Below are 15,105 nucleotides of genomic sequence, written 5' to 3'. Positions count from 1 at the left end.
AAAACATAACTAATAGTTTGTTATTTATATATTAAGATTAAATCAAACTTGAGCAATAAGGCAGGCTCTGGGAAATTACAATATGGTTCAACATTCGTTGCTTGGATTGAGGGAAAACCCAGAAAAACCTCAATCAAACCAGTTTGAAATTAGAAATTACGTTATACAATATTTCTTAGCAAAATAAAAAAATTTAAAAAAAATTATTTTGGTTCAGTCCATATCCATGAGATCCTTTTCTCCTACATTTGATTAATCCATCAAACTCATTTGGTTTCGCAATTCACAAAACCGTGGCGCTGGTATCGGTTTTGTTAGCATATCCGCTAGTTGTTTATCTGTGGGAATATATAGAAGTTCAATTAGATTCTTTTCTATTTGTTCCCTTGTAAAATGATATTTTATATCTATATGTTTTGTTCGTTTATGGCATGAAGGGTTTTTTGGCAATACATATACAACCTTGATTATCCTCATATATCTTAATTGGATTTTCTATTTTAAGTTTTAAGCTAGTCAATAAAGAATTTAGCCAAATTGCCTCCCTTACTGCTTCAAACAATGCCATATACTCAGCTTCTGTTGAAGAAGCAGCTACTGAACTCTGTTTTCTCGTATTCCAACAAATCATATTCGAATCAAACATTTTAAAGATATACCCAGTTGTGCTTTTCCTGTCTGACTCACTGCCTCCCCAATCTGAATCTACGTACCCTACCAAAATGTTATTAAAATGTTTATTTCTTTGAAAAATTAATTTCAAATCTATTGTACCCTTTAGATATCTTAAAATTCTCTTAAGGCATTGCCACAACTCTATACTATTATTTTCACAGTAACGACTTAAAAGATTTATTGATGCACTCAGATCTGGTCTTGTACATATCATAATGTACATCAAACATCCTATTAGATTTCGACAAGGTGCATCGCATTTTTCATCTGAATTTAAGGCCATATGATTAAGCTTATTGGGAAGAGGACATTTTACTGGATTGCAATTTTCCATATTAAATTTTAAAATAGTATTCTTTATATATGCAGATTGACTTAACTTTATTTGATCTTTAGTTCTATCTACTTTTATACCTAAGAAAAATTTAATTTCATTTAAATCTGTCATTCTAAACTTATTCATTAGATATGATTTAAAATTTTTCATAGTTTCTTTATTCTTTGTTGATATTACCAAGTCATCTACATATAATAGAGCATAAATATTTGAAGATATATCTCCTTTATCAAGAAGATATATACATCGATCTACTGGTGAATTAACAAAACCAATTTCTTTCAGTACTAGCTCAAATTTATCGAACCAGCACCTTGCAGCTTGTTTTAAACCATATATTGCCTTATTTAATTTACAAACTTCATTTTTCTCATTTACCAGACCATCCGGTATTTTCATATAAATTTCTTCTTTAAGTGTACCATTCAAAAAGGCTGTTTTAACGTCCATATGGTGTACCATAAGATCATACTGATTAGCAATAGATATAATCAGTCTAAAACTAGAAATTCTTGCTACAGGTGCAAAGGTTTCATTATAGTCAATTAAGTATTCTTGTGTAAAGCCCCGAGCCACGAGTCTCGCCTTATATTTAATCGGATGACCAAATTCATTCCGTTTTATTGTAAATACCCATTTACAATCCACAACATTTTTATTTTCGGGTAATTGCATAAGTGTCCAAGTGTTATTTAGTAAGTGTGAATCTAACTCTTCATTTATTGCCTCTTCCCATTTTTCTTTATCACCTCTATTCTTTATTTCATTAAATGAAGTTGGTAGATTATCTAATGAACACTGAGCATTCATTACACAATTATTTAACATATCCCAATAAGACAATTTCGGCTTATTCCTTATCCGTTCACTTTTTCGAATTGTTTCATCATTTATCTTTGAATCATTTGATTCAACATCACCAGATACATCTGGATCGGCATTCTTTTCTGTTACCATCTTTCTTTGACTTCCATCTGAAACTCCATCAGAACCGTCACTATCAATTTCCAATTGATCATCAATTTGATTGATTTTATTGAAATCATCATCTAAACATTCGATAATCCCATTATCGAAATCAATGATTTCTTCACTTAACTCAACTCTTGAGTTTATCATGTTATTTTCATCAAAAATAACATCTCTAGCAACTGAAAATCTTCCTGATTTTCCATCCCACACCTTATATCCATTCGGTTCATATCCAACTAATATACCCTTCCACGATTTCTCATCAAACTTTCTTTTTCTAATTTTCTTGTGGATGTACACAGTTGAACCGAAAATTCTCAAATATTTGAGACAGGGCTTTCTACTATGCCACATTTCATAAGGGGTTTTCTTGCTTTCATTTAATGCATTGGTTGGGACTCGATTAATTAAGTATGTAGCTGTCAAAACAGCTTCACCCCAAAACTCCTTCTGCAATTTCGCACCACTAATTAAAGTGCGTGCTTTCTCTGTAATGGATCTTATCATCCTTTCGGATACACCATTCAATTGCGGAGTATGTGGGACTGTAAGATGGTAACTAATGCCTTTTTCTACACAATATTCTCGCATATCATTAGATAGATACTCTCTTCCATTGTCAATATATAAATTAACCAATTTTAAATTAAAATGTGCTTCACTTTTAGCGATGAAATCCTTAAATACAGAGAATACATCAGATTTATAAGTTAATAGGTATGTGACACAATAGTGGGTATATTGGTCAACGAAAATAACGTAATAATTCTTTTTATCAATTGTCGCAGGGGAAATCGGACCACAGACATCTGAGTGGACAACAAATAATGGTCTATTAATATAATCTTTATTTTTAAATCTTTCAAATTTTAGTCTAGCTTGTTTGCCGCTAATACAGGCTTCACATATGTCGTCATTAGGTTTTATATCTTTAAGCATCTCAATATCTCCGAACATATTATGTGATTTCATTTCTAAACATTTTCCCTTACTTATGTGCCCTAATCGTTCATGCCATAACTTATAATTATTAGTTTTAACAGAATTTGAAAGAAATCCCCTATTTAGACTTGAGAGGTTAATTATAGGAACATTATCTAAACATTTACCATTTATTAAAATTTCATCAGCTTTACTAATAGAGACACCTCCTGGATGAAACAAGATTGTTAATCCAGCATCCTGCATTTTCTTTACTGACAAGAGATTGTGTGGAACATCTGAACAAAACAAAACATTTTTCAAAATAACTCTCGCTTCAGAATTAGTGAACAATTCCACTGTGCCAATTTTTGTTGCATTTATAAATTGGCCACACTTCGCCACTGCAATTTTTATAGGCGTTTCCAAAATCGTATAACTTTTATATAAACCCTCGTCATTAATTAAGTGGTCAGATGCTCCTGAATCCAGAAGAAATGAAATTTGTTTTTCTTGTTCTACTTCACGTTTAAACATGAACGCAAATCCGGAACGATTCGAATCAGATGAAGCTTCTGCCATTTGTGCATGTTTGTTTTTGTCGTTATTATTTTCTTTCTCTTTCTCCCTCAAATATATGTAGCAATCTTTCTTAAAGTGCCCACTTTTGCCACAATGGAAACATTTTTTAATATTCAATTTATTTTTAAAGTGTAGTTTTGATTTCTGCTTAAAATTTATGTTTTTGTTTTGAAAATTATTGGGTCTAATGTTTCTTTTGACTGCTTGTAAAACTTTTAGACTTGTATCTTTACTAGCATTTTTTAATTTTATTTCATGGTCCAAAAGTCTATTCTTTACAAACGCCAATGTAAGAGTATTTTCGGATAAAGTTTCAATCGCAGTAGTTACACCGTCGTATGACGAAGGAAGTGTTAAGAGTAAGTGAGAAACCTTATCTAATTCTTCCAATTTCGCTCCAGCAGCAAGCAACTCAGTTACTAAATCGTCAAAAACTGTAAAGTGATTTAGTAATGGCGTATCGGCTTTTAGCTTTAATGATAATAACTGTTTACGGACAGACAACTGCGACGCTAAGCTTTTTCTTTCATATATTGCATCCAAATTCTGCAGAATTTCTTTTGCACTACACTCTGTTGTTGCAAAACTGAGGAACGAATCGGATAAATATTCTATTATTATACTTTTCACCGTTTTTTTTTCTAGTTTATTCCACTCCTCAATATTTTCACCACATGTTCCGTCTATAACCTTAATGGCGTCGGTTTCACTGAGAAGTGCTCTTACTCGGAATTTCCAGATAGAGTATTTCTCTCCATCGCACAGTGGCCGATTTGGCTGTTCTAGCGGCAGATTAAGAATATTTTCAACTGTTAAAATTAATAAAAGTTTTATTCTCTATCGATAGTAATATAATCATACATACAAAAAAAATACTAAAACCGATCATAGCGATTAACTAGATCAGATATTAACAATCAAAGTCAACATATGGTAGCACACTATTTTTCAGAGCTTATACCTCGGTTGCTGCACTCTATTTTATATTTGCGAAATTTTTTTAGATTTCACCTTTTTGAAACAAGTTCTTCATTTTCTTAAAGCTTAAGGTATGTAGAATAAGAAAATTAATGTTTTGTGACCTGTGAGTAGATGTTGTATTTGTAGTTTATGTTTAAAACCATCAATGTTTGTAGGGGGAGGGAGGGACTATACATAATGCGTAGGAATTTTTTAGGGTTTGTTATTGTGCGTATCCGGCTTGTGTTAATGTGTTTAGGTAGGGGGAAGTTATTTAAATTAGGATAGCAGGTGTGCAAGTCACCCCAGTTTGTTAACTTGTCTAAACGTGTAATACCTTGTAACGGTTTGTTTCTGTTGTCATGCGTGAGAATTTGTGAGATCGTGTGGTGAAGGATGGAATGAGTTCTCATGCTTGTTTGAGGGGTGTGGGTATGGAATTTCTAGGTATGAACAGCGAGAGTTGTTGTGAGACATGCTTACCTGTTGATCTATCAAAAAGAAGAATCGATCGGTTGTGCTTTGTTTCGCTCCGCAGTTGTTTTTACTTATTAAAACAAAACAATTAATATAAATTGCTTGGTTTCATTTATAAACACTTTAAGTACGTGCGTGTTCAGTATTCTATGGTAAAATCAATCTGTAAAAGTGAATCAAGATATTAATTACAAATTGTGAAAAGTTAGCTTTGTCACACATATTTTCGTACATATACACTGATTAATACACCACAAAACAAATACACCGAAACCGATACACCAACACACCAAAATCGCTACACTCAACAACAAAACAAAAGAAACTGGGAATATGTCTACGTCCACTGCATCCAAACGCCTTCGCAGCAACGCTGGAACCGCAAATGACCGCCTTTTCGATGCCCCCTCGTCTCAGATTCTGGATCTGCTTAAGGTGCGCTTCCAGAGCAGACGGATGAGATAACTGCCTTCGTAAGGGAAACGGAGAAACGCATACTAAGTATTCTCTCGGACAGACTGGATTCCATTGCGGGTGCGGTGAAGCAAACTGGAGAACGGGTATCTCGCCTTGAGCGGGACCTTCACATACGTGGAATCCCATATGTTGAGGGTGAAAACCTAAAAACACTATTTCACACTCTGTGTTTTTCAATACACATAACCGCACCACCGCGGGTTCGGCACATTTTCCGGGCCCGTAAAACACAAAGAACAAATGTCGACCCGTTCATTATTGTTAAGTTGGATAACTTGCGAGAAAAGATTGGGCTACTGAAAATAATTGCAGCGTACCGACGGGAAAATAAAATGCAACTGAGCTTAAAGCACGTGGGTATCGACTCTAATGCTCTGATCTATGTAAATGAGCAGCTTTTAAGAGAAAATTACATAATCTTCAATGAAGCAATTCGATTAAAAAAGCACAAGTTTTTGACCGCAGAATTTACCCGACGCACAGTAGCGCCTCTCGAACAATTAGCGTTGCAAAAATCAAAAAAGTCATGTTCGCAAAAACGATTTTAGCCATACTTATTCGACAGGAAATTTAACAAGGATTCAGAATCTGCAATATAATCAATTTTAAGATTTTTTTTGTAGAAGTTATGAGCATTTAAAGTTTAACTTTGCTTCGTTTTTTGCATCATACAAAAAAAAATGTGTAAATTGGTCGACTTTCAGGTAATATTACAAAAAAACCATAAAACCAATGGTCATGGTTTTTACTTTAAATGATAGATACATTCATAAACTACACAGGAACACAAAATTAAACTTTGTGAAATTTCCACGAACCATTTCAAGTTTTCCATGATATTTGGGTGCTCCTGAGTAAAAGTCCCATACAAAATTATTTTCCATCACCTACAGGTTCCGCGGTATACCTAAGAATACAAAAAACCTATGTTTGCCGACATTTTGAATTACGTGGCCTATATAATTGGACTTACCTTTATTATTTTCGGTAGGACCTACTCTCAATACATCACGGCACTACTGAAAAATAGTCCCAATCGTGGACCCTTGCCCATGTCTTTGGAATTCGACGCCAAAGTTGAAACTCCCAAAATTTTCAACATTTCTGTGATGAAAAAACAATTCTGAGAATTAAATCTTATATGGAACTAATTTTAAATATTCATTGAATCTATTGTTCATTGTATTCTTTAATTTCGGTTTAAAGCGTTTTCATGAGGACATTTTATTGGATTTATTAAACGAATAAAACCGCTTTTTTGGTTTGATTATCTACTACTATTTTCTGTCAAAATTCAAATAAGTCAAGGCAACCTATAGAATGCGAGTAAATATGTATCTTTTTATGTATAATATAAATTTAGATTTTTTACTCGCATTCTATATGTTGCCTTGACTTATTTGAATTTTGACAGAAAATAGTAGTAGATAATCAAATCCCTTACGCTCTACTCGAGCGAAAAACTGAAAAAAATTATGAATCTGTGCTCTCGCTCTTAACAGCCGACGTCGTTTCTCTTTGCTTTGGTTTTCTGTTTATTGCTTTACGTTAGCTGTTCGTAAGGCGCGCTCTTCTACCGCTCTTTTACCGAGGACTGATGCGAGCGATTTTCAAAAGACCGATTCACTGAAAAGGTCGGCGCAAATGATCTTTTACGGGAATATGTTTTTTTTTACGTTAGATCTTCTTGTAATTTTTAAACAGTATCAAACAAATAATGAAGTGTTCGTTTAATTCATTTATTCTGAATTAAGTTTAATAACTAATAATGCGTTTAGGTTGTCCGAATTAATTGAACTACATCGTTCACTTATGGGGGGACATCTGAGTAACTTTTTTTAAAAATCGAAAAAATTTTTTTTTGCTTAAAAAATACTTTAGGGTCTTCAAAATAACATATCAAAAGATAGAGTCCGGCAAATGTGTCTGTGTCGAAATTTTCCATTCTGCGGCGATGCCTCTCATGTAAATATATACGATTTTAAAACTTTAAACGCGTTTTTCTCAAAACCACTTTTTTTGAGTTGGCCGAAAACATAACTCGAACAAATCTTAACCGATCGATCTGAAATTTTGACAGTATATCCAAAATACCTATGGCTATCGACACACGTAGGATTTTTTTTGTGCTTACTTTTTTTTATCAACAATTTTGTGACGTTTATTTTTCCTGGAAATTGAAAATTTTATTTAATCACTCACCATTTTGCTAAAAATCAAAATATCGAAAAAATCCTACGTGTGTCGATAGCGGTTGAGATACAGAAACTATTAATTAAAAGAGGTTCTCAGAAGCTTCTGTTTTCTTAAAAAAGGAACTGCGCGATGAATCCAGAAATATCTCCTCAATCCCGTTTATTCAGCACCCATCCAGTATATAGTTTTAATCACGTTTTAAACAAGTTCAATATTTCCTTTTATTTCAATTCTTTTCGTTGCACTGCACTTTATTTTATTTAATAAAAATCAGATAAACACGTCTTCTCTCTCAGAAGAATAAAACAGGAAGAGGAAGAGACCACGCAGAATAGTGTGGACATGATACAATTATACAAGGTAGTCCCGTCGGCTGCTGAAATCGTTCGGATTTTCAGTGCGTGCTCGCTTGTTGAAGGGAAAGGTTGTGTGCGGACGCATTTTTTTTCGAGTTTTTAACCCTTAGTTGGAAATGACTTTTTGCAACTGTTGCCGACGGCATGTGCACGGCGTGAAATTTTTAATTTAAACTCGTTTTATTGTATAATTATTAAAAATAAAATTACTAAAAATATTCCAACTCGTTTTATTACAGAATTATTAAATATAAAATAATATTACAAAATATTCAAACTCGTTTTATTATAGAAAGCGACTTCAACCCTCATCCGAAACCTAAGGGTTAAAACTCACACTCTATTGTCGTCCCACTCGCACTCATTAGTCTGAACTGCTCTCACTCGCACTCATTGTTATAAGTTGTAGTGTACCAGATGTTGCCGACGGGACCATGATAGAATTATACAAGGTAGTCCCGTCGGCAACATCTGGTACACTACAACTTATAACAATGAGTGCGAGTGAGAGCAGTTCAGACTAATGAGTGCGAGTGGGACGACAATAGAGTGTGAGTTTTAACCCTTAGGTTTCGGGTGGGGGTTGAAGTCGCTTTCTATAATAAAACGAGTTTGAATATTTTGTAATATTATTTTATATTTAATAATTCTGTAATAAAACGAGTTGGAATATTTTTTGTAATTTTATTTTTAATAATTATACAATAAAACGAGTTTAAATTAAAAATTTCACGCCGTGCACATGCCGTCGGCAACATTTGCAAAAAGTTATTTCCAACTAAGGGTTAAAAACTCGAAAAAAAATGCGTCCGCACACAACCTTTCCCTTCAACAAGCGAGCACGCACTGAAAATCCGAACGATTTCAGCAGCCGACGGGACTACCTTGTATAATTGTATCATGGACGGGACTACCTTGTATAATTCTATCATGAGTGTGGACATCTCCTATTAGTTGTGTTTTTGCCACGACACACTAATATCGATATCAAGTGTGTTCTTCAAATAATATATCGATATTAGGGGTCTTCTAACACACCTCCTCAAAAACATAACTAATAGTTTGTTATTTATATATTAAGATTAAATCAAACTTGAGCAATAAGGCAGGCTCTGGGAAATTACAATATGGTTCAACATTCGTTGCTTGGATTGAGGGAAAACCCAGAAAAACCTCAATCAAACCAGTTTGAAATTAGAAATTACGTTATACAATATTTCTTAGCAAAATAAAAAAATTTAAAAAAAATTATTTTGGTTCAGTCCATATCCATGAGATCCTTTTCTCCTACATTTGATTAATCCATCAAACTCATTTGGTTTCGCAATTCACAAAACCGTGGCGCTGGTATCGGTTTTGTTAGCATATCCGCTAGTTGTTTATCTGTGGGAATATATAGAAGTTCAATTAGATTCTTTTCTATTTGTTCCCTTGTAAAATGATATTTTATATCTATATGTTTTGTTCGTTTATGGCATGAAGGGTTTTTTGGCAATACATATACAACCTTGATTATCCTCATATATCTTAATTGGATTTTCTATTTTAAGTTTTAAGCTAGTCAATAAAGAATTTAGCCAAATTGCCTCCCTTACTGCTTCAAACAATGCCATATACTCAGCTTCTGTTGAAGAAGCAGCTACTGAACTCTGTTTTCTCGTATTCCAACAAATCATATTCGAATCAAACATTTTAAAGATATACCCAGTTGTGCTTTTCCTGTCTGACTCACTGCCTCCCCAATCTGAATCTACGTACCCTACCAAAATGTTATTAAAATGTTTATTTCTTTGAAAAATTAATTTCAAATCTATTGTACCCTTTAGATATCTTAAAATTCTCTTAAGGCATTGCCACAACTCTATACTATTATTTTCACAGTAACGACTTAAAAGATTTATTGATGCACTCAGATCTGGTCTTGTACATATCATAATGTACATCAAACATCCTATTAGATTTCGACAAGGTGCATCGCATTTTTCATCTGAATTTAAGGCCATATGATTAAGCTTATTGGGAAGAGGACATTTTACTGGATTGCAATTTTCCATATTAAATTTTAAAATAGTATTCTTTATATATGCAGATTGACTTAACTTTATTTGATCTTTAGTTCTATCTACTTTTATACCTAAGAAAAATTTAATTTCATTTAAATCTGTCATTCTAAACTTATTCATTAGATATGATTTAAAATTTTTCATAGTTTCTTTATTCTTTGTTGATATTACCAAGTCATCTACATATAATAGAGCATAAATATTTGAAGATATATCTCCTTTATCAAGAAGATATATACATCGATCTACTGGTGAATTAACAAAACCAATTTCTTTCAGTACTAGCTCAAATTTATCGAACCAGCACCTTGCAGCTTGTTTTAAACCATATATTGCCTTATTTAATTTACAAACTTCATTTTTCTCATTTACCAGACCATCCGGTATTTTCATATAAATTTCTTCTTTAAGTGTACCATTCAAAAAGGCTGTTTTAACGTCCATATGGTGTACCATAAGATCATACTGATTAGCAATAGATATAATCAGTCTAAAACTAGAAATTCTTGCTACAGGTGCAAAGGTTTCATTATAGTCAATTAAGTATTCTTGTGTAAAGCCCCGAGCCACGAGTCTCGCCTTATATTTAATCGGATGACCAAATTCATTCCGTTTTATTGTAAATACCCATTTACAATCCACAACATTTTTATTTTCGGGTAATTGCATAAGTGTCCAAGTGTTATTTAGTAAGTGTGAATCTAACTCTTCATTTATTGCCTCTTCCCATTTTTCTTTATCACCTCTATTCTTTATTTCATTAAATGAAGTTGGTAGATTATCTAATGAACACTGAGCATTCATTACACAATTATTTAACATATCCCAATAAGACAATTTCGGCTTATTCCTTATCCGTTCACTTTTTCGAATTGTTTCATCATTTATCTTTGAATCATTTGATTCAACATCACCAGATACATCTGGATCGGCATTCTTTTCTGTTACCATCTTTCTTTGACTTCCATCTGAAACTCCATCAGAACCGTCACTATCAATTTCCAATTGATCATCAATTTGATTGATTTTATTGAAATCATCATCTAAACATTCGATAATCCCATTATCGAAATCAATGATTTCTTCACTTAACTCAACTCTTGAGTTTATCATGTTATTTTCATCAAAAATAACATCTCTAGCAACTGAAAATCTTCCTGATTTTCCATCCCACACCTTATATCCATTCGGTTCATATCCAACTAATATACCCTTCCACGATTTCTCATCAAACTTTCTTTTTCTAATTTTCTTGTGGATGTACACAGTTGAACCGAAAATTCTCAAATATTTGAGACAGGGCTTTCTACTATGCCACATTTCATAAGGGGTTTTCTTGCTTTCATTTAATGCATTGGTTGGGACTCGATTAATTAAGTATGTAGCTGTCAAAACAGCTTCACCCCAAAACTCCTTCTGCAATTTCGCACCACTAATTAAAGTGCGTGCTTTCTCTGTAATGGATCTTATCATCCTTTCGGATACACCATTCAATTGCGGAGTATGTGGGACTGTAAGATGGTAACTAATGCCTTTTTCTACACAATATTCTCGCATATCATTAGATAGATACTCTCTTCCATTGTCAATATATAAATTAACCAATTTTAAATTAAAATGTGCTTCACTTTTAGCGATGAAATCCTTAAATACAGAGAATACATCAGATTTATAAGTTAATAGGTATGTGACACAATAGTGGGTATATTGGTCAACGAAAATAACGTAATAATTCTTTTTATCAATTGTCGCAGGGGAAATCGGACCACAGACATCTGAGTGGACAACAAATAATGGTCTATTAATATAATCTTTATTTTTAAATCTTTCAAATTTTAGTCTAGCTTGTTTGCCGCTAATACAGGCTTCACATATGTCGTCATTAGGTTTTATATCTTTAAGCATCTCAATATCTCCGAACATATTATGTGATTTCATTTCTAAACATTTTCCCTTACTTATGTGCCCTAATCGTTCATGCCATAACTTATAATTATTAGTTTTAACAGAATTTGAAAGAAATCCCCTATTTAGACTTGAGAGGTTAATTATAGGAACATTATCTAAACATTTACCATTTATTAAAATTTCATCAGCTTTACTAATAGAGACACCTCCTGGATGAAACAAGATTGTTAATCCAGCATCCTGCATTTTCTTTACTGACAAGAGATTGTGTGGAACATCTGAACAAAACAAAACATTTTTCAAAATAACTCTCGCTTCAGAATTAGTGAACAATTCCACTGTGCCAATTTTTGTTGCATTTATAAATTGGCCACACTTCGCCACTGCAATTTTTATAGGCGTTTCCAAAATCGTATAACTTTTATATAAACCCTCGTCATTAATTAAGTGGTCAGATGCTCCTGAATCCAGAAGAAATGAAATTTGTTTTTCTTGTTCTACTTCACGTTTAAACATGAACGCAAATCCGGAACGATTCGAATCAGATGAAGCTTCTGCCATTTGTGCATGTTTGTTTTTGTCGTTATTATTTTCTTTCTCTTTCTCCCTCAAATATATGTAGCAATCTTTCTTAAAGTGCCCACTTTTGCCACAATGGAAACATTTTTTAATATTCAATTTATTTTTAAAGTGTAGTTTTGATTTCTGCTTAAAATTTATGTTTTTGTTTTGAAAATTATTGGGTCTAATGTTTCTTTTGACTGCTTGTAAAACTTTTAGACTTGTATCTTTACTAGCATTTTTTAATTTTATTTCATGGTCCAAAAGTCTATTCTTTACAAACGCCAATGTAAGAGTATTTTCGGATAAAGTTTCAATCGCAGTAGTTACACCGTCGTATGACGAAGGAAGTGTTAAGAGTAAGTGAGAAACCTTATCTAATTCTTCCAATTTCGCTCCAGCAGCAAGCAACTCAGTTACTAAATCGTCAAAAACTGTAAAGTGATTTAGTAATGGCGTATCGGCTTTTAGCTTTAATGATAATAACTGTTTACGGACAGACAACTGCGACGCTAAGCTTTTTCTTTCATATATTGCATCCAAATTCTGCAGAATTTCTTTTGCACTACACTCTGTTGTTGCAAAACTGAGGAACGAATCGGATAAATATTCTATTATTATACTTTTCACCGTTTTTTTTCTAGTTTATTCCACTCCTCAATATTTTCACCACATGTTCCGTCTATAACCTTAATGGCGTCGGTTTCACTGAGAAGTGCTCTTACTCGGAATTTCCAGATAGAGTATTTCTCTCCATCGCACAGTGGCCGATTTGGCTGTTCTAGCGGCAGATTAAGAATATTTTCAACTGTTAAAATTAATAAAAGTTTTATTCTCTATCGATAGTAATATAATCATACATACAAAAAAAATACTAAAACCGATCATAGCGATTAACTAGATCAGATATTAACAATCAAAGTCAACATATGGTAGCACACTATTTTTCAGAGCTTATACCTCGGTTGCTGCACTCTATTTTATATTTGCGAAATTTTTTTAGATTTCACCTTTTTGAAACAAGTTCTTCATTTTCTTAAAGCTTAAGGTATGTAGAATAAGAAAATTAATGTTTTGTGACCTGTGAGTAGATGTTGTATTTGTAGTTTATGTTTAAAACCATCAATGTTTGTAGCCCCCTTTTTAAAAGCATGTTTCAGCTTCTGTAGACTAAATCTTTGTGAAGCTCGTCCCGGCCCGCAAAAACTGTATAACTGTGCTAAACTATGGTTCGTCTAGTATGTAAATTAACCAAGATCAGCTGCCCTTACGTGCCCCTGCTAAAGTTAGTTAGGATATTTTTAGCAAACATTACTTAAGAAATTTTCGCTTGAACCATACTCGCAAAAACTCTCGGTCTAACACAATGAAGGATCTTTTGCACTTATTGTTGGTATAGTCGGATCCACTAATAACAAGTTTAAACAAAAGTGCGGCTAATAGTTCGAGCAAAGCAGTTTCATTTGACATTAAAGGTCAAAATCTACTTGTAGACTACATATGCAAGAAGAAAATTCCGATTCAGACTCGGAAAATTGAAATATATTTGTTTGTGGCTTTTTTTTAAACAACATCTTTAAAAACAAAATACAAACTCATTCAATATTAAAAAAAAGAAATTAAAAATTAAAAAAAGAAATTAAAAGTTAAAAAAAAAAAATTTAAAATAAAAAATAAAAAATTAAATTAAATTAAGGATGTAAAGTTTAATTTCTTTTTATGTAAAGATTTGACAAAAATTTCAAACTTGGTAAATTTATCGTTACTTTTTATGAAATTCCATTTCTGCCGCTAGAACAGCCAAATCGGCCACTGTGCATCGAAAGGTTTAATATTTCTTTTGCTCTTTTCCATTTTTAAGTTTAATAATTGATTTGATACTTAGCTTTAGTTTCCTTGGCGGGACTGGGCCCATAACCTATTCATTAAAAGAGGTTCTCAGAAGCTTCTGTTTTCTTAGAAAAGAAGCTGCGCGATGAATCCAGAAATATCTCCTCAATCCCATTTATTCAGCACCCATCCAGTATATAGTTTTAATCACGTTTTAAACAAGTTCAATATTTCCTTTTATTTCAATTCTTTTCGTTGCACTGCACTTTATTTTATTTAATAAAAATCAGATAAACACGTCTTCTCTCTCAGAAGAATAAAACAGGAAGAGGAAGAGACCACGCAGAATAGTGTGGACATCTCCTATTAGTTGTGTTTTTGCCACGACACACTAATATCGATATCAAGTGTGTTCTTCAAATAATATATCGATATTAGGGGTCTTCTAACAGAAACTAACAAAATTTAATTTTTTGTTCTAAATCAAAAATTAAGGACGTTAGGTTTTCGGCCGTGGACCCCCTTTAACAAAAAAGGGCCTACGAAGATTTATTCAAAAAAAATGTATTTTGTACTTCACATATAACATTATAAAAACTACTTTAAAATTGTTCGATTGGCTTTTTCATTTGACAAAAAAAAAAATCCAGAAAAACGCCTTTTTTTTTGCCAGTTACTCAGATGTCCCCCCTTAATTAATTTCTTTATTGTTGCACGATTTGTACTTTATTCGTTTACTTATTTCCACTCCTCTGCACACTTCACTCTACTCACTATTACATAATAAGAA

At 32.8% G+C, this 15,105-nt stretch overlaps 1 long non-coding RNA gene across 5 annotated transcripts; it reads right to left on the bottom strand.

Annotated features, from left to right (window-relative positions):
- Positions 1-14: 14 nt before the first annotated feature.
- LOC121502790 (uncharacterized) lies at positions 15-14,665 on the bottom strand. Of its 5 annotated transcripts, none has more exons than XR_011444402.1 (6): positions 12,092-14,665; positions 7,793-9,336; positions 6,375-6,505; positions 6,220-6,308; positions 4,931-5,087; positions 15-338 (listed from the first exon to the last, which is right to left on the bottom strand). It is a non-coding gene; the product is annotated as an uncharacterized lncRNA (long non-coding RNA). The 5 variants fall into 5 exon arrangements; XR_011444405.1 differs by having other exon boundaries at positions 13,211-14,665; XR_011444404.1 differs by having other exon boundaries at positions 7,793-14,403; positions 14,527-14,663.
- Between the last annotated feature and the right edge of the window lie 440 nt (positions 14,666-15,105).

Source organism: Drosophila kikkawai, chromosome 2L (genome assembly GCF_030179895.1).
Source record: "Drosophila kikkawai strain 14028-0561.14 chromosome 2L, DkikHiC1v2, whole genome shotgun sequence".
In the NCBI taxonomy this organism is placed as follows: Eukaryota; Metazoa; Arthropoda; class Insecta; order Diptera; family Drosophilidae; genus Drosophila; species Drosophila kikkawai.
The sequence above is the reverse complement of the archived record's forward strand: the minus strand, read 5'-3'. Positions and strand labels throughout refer to the sequence as shown.